Source organism: Alosa sapidissima, chromosome 13 (assembly GCF_018492685.1).
Source record: "Alosa sapidissima isolate fAloSap1 chromosome 13, fAloSap1.pri, whole genome shotgun sequence".
Taxonomy (NCBI): domain Eukaryota; kingdom Metazoa; phylum Chordata; class Actinopteri; order Clupeiformes; family Clupeidae; genus Alosa; species Alosa sapidissima.
Window position 1 is genome coordinate 29945237 of NC_055969.1, and position 2500 is coordinate 29947736.

Sequence of the window (2500 nt, forward strand, 5' to 3'; positions counted from 1 at the left end):
CTATGGGGTGAGGGGAGGTCAGTCTCTGTCATCCGTTCCCTGCCATCTGCAGCAGCTGGAGAGCCTGTGCCTGTAGGCCGATAGAGAGGATGGCTTGTGGGACGCGAGCCAATTAGTGTCCCGCCATCACAGCCGTTACTTTGAGCCTTTTTCTCTTTGGGCCTTAATATTTGAAAAGGAAATCCCAGTCGTCACAAGGAGATAGCCATCGCCATTGTCTTCTTCATTCTCCTTCATTCTTCTTCTTTCCTCCGCCCCTCTTTCTACTTCTTCAGCTTTGTCTTTGTCATCTCTTCCCTCTATCTTTTCTTCTCTCTTCATGTTCTTCATCCTCTTCTTTATCTTCATCTTCCCTTCTGTCTGTCTTTGTCTGTCGCTTCCCCGTCCTCTCCCTCCTCTTCCTTCTCTCCGCCTCACTTCCAAATGAACTATGAAATGGGCACGCCACCACCTCGCTACTTTCCCTGCTCATCCTTTTTAAGACTCTGTGCTCAGCTGCCAATGATTTTGCCCTTGGAGGAATGGCCGCTCACTTTTTTTTTTTTTTTACTTCAGTCTCAATCAGCTGGGCTGAGAACATTGACTTTCCTGAATGTTCCGTGGCCATCTAAGTCCCACCCCTCCCAATCCCCCAACCCCCCCCCTCGCACATCCTCCCCACTCTTCACCTCCACATTAACGAGGGTTCGTTAGGGCGCTTATGCTTAATTAGGACTCAGGCCCAGAGAGGACGGGGCCCTTCAAAAGGCTTTTAATTGACAACTTGGGTGGATAACTTTCGCACAGAGGTGCCCTTTTACAAGGGAAGGTGTTAGCTCCAGTTGATTCATTAAGTACAGCCCTCTCAGTATGTTCACCACTCTCCGAACAGACACTGTCATTTGCCAGCCAGCTTGTTGAATAAGCTTATAATGGAATTTTAACATTGCCGTCTAAATAATTGGAAACATTTCAGTTCCATCAGCCAGCTGGTAAATGGGAGAGTAACAGCCAATAGATTCATATTTAGAGACATTTATTTGGTTTCCTTATGCTCACCTGCACTCCGAGAGTGGGTCATTTGTTTAATGCTCTGTGGAATTGTCGCTGACCCCTAGCATCTGTCATTGTGTGCAAAATACCACCGTGTCTGCGGAGTATATCCCTCAGATGGTGCTAGTGCAGTGGGGCCATGGCAACCAGCCCACTGCCCTGGCTATTTAGACCATTGTACTGGAGTGTTGGCTCTTCCAATACTGTGTTATTGTGTTCCTTTGCTATGCGCTTTAACACAAGCTCTGCTGCTGTTTAGTTGCTAGTTATCTGCTAAGCTATACACTTTTCTATTTTATTGGCAGCGTCCTCAGTGTAGTGCAGCATATCCTTATATGCCTGTGTGGTGACCAGGAGCATATTGGAATACAGCTGTATTTTGCCACTGCAAGATGCAGTACGTTTCCTATTGATGACAACCATAGCTAACATGGCTATGACATCTCAGCCTTTCCTTTAATTTATGTTGAACCTGGTTGCATCTTATATGCAGACAAATCCTGTCAACTCACTCTTCCACACAAACACATACAGCATACTGTACACACACACACAGACACACACACACACACACACACACACACACACACACAGACACACACACACACACACACACACACACACACACACACACACACACACACTGTACAGCACACACACACACACACACACACACACACACACACACACACACACACACACACACACACACACAGCACACACACACACACACACACACACACACACACACAGCATACACACACACACACACAGCATACACACACACACGCACACACACACACACATACACAATATTTATTTTTGAAATAACACGTGCATATGAATTTTCTCACACCCACCCAACACTTTAGTGCTCAAACACACATGCACCCAGTGCCTTTCCCTTCCACAGCCTCTCACATGATGAAATAAATACAATCCCTCCATATGTGGGCCAGCTGCACTATGTGCACTACAAGCTAAATGAGCTCCTTCAGTGTAGCAAAAGCCCTCGCGGGCCTCTGGCCCCTGCCACATATAAATCACCTCAAACGGCGCCAGGGGAGGCAGCCGTGAAAATGCTCGGCCCAAGATTGATGCCCCGGACGTTCCTGAGGCTCCCCTGACCCTCTCCTGCCTAACCCACCCCGGCCTGGTGGTCCTGACCGGTCATGGCAGGCCTCTCTCTTTCTCTCTCTGTCCCCTAATCCTCTGTTGAAAGCAGACAGTGAGACAGGGCGCCCTGGAGGGAAATTCATGGGTCACTCTTGGCCCCAGTCTAGCACCGTGGAGAACCATGAATCCCCACCACCCTTTGAAAAAAAAGGGAAAGCTAAAATCCCCACGAGCCCCCAACTGTCTCTGCAGTTAGCCAGGGCAGAGATGGGGGGGGGGGGTGGACTGTGGAGGGGTCCGACTGATGGATTGTTCTTTCCGTACTCTCCTATCTTCTGCTTTGGGGGGGTGA

General features: G+C 48.8%; 1 protein-coding gene across 2 annotated transcripts in view; it reads left to right on the plus strand.

The window, feature by feature from the left end:
- Positions 1–2500, plus strand: part of dcc (DCC netrin 1 receptor) — a 268772-nt gene that overhangs the window by 232219 nt on the left and 34053 nt on the right. The gene's annotated exons all lie outside the window — the stretch shown is intronic.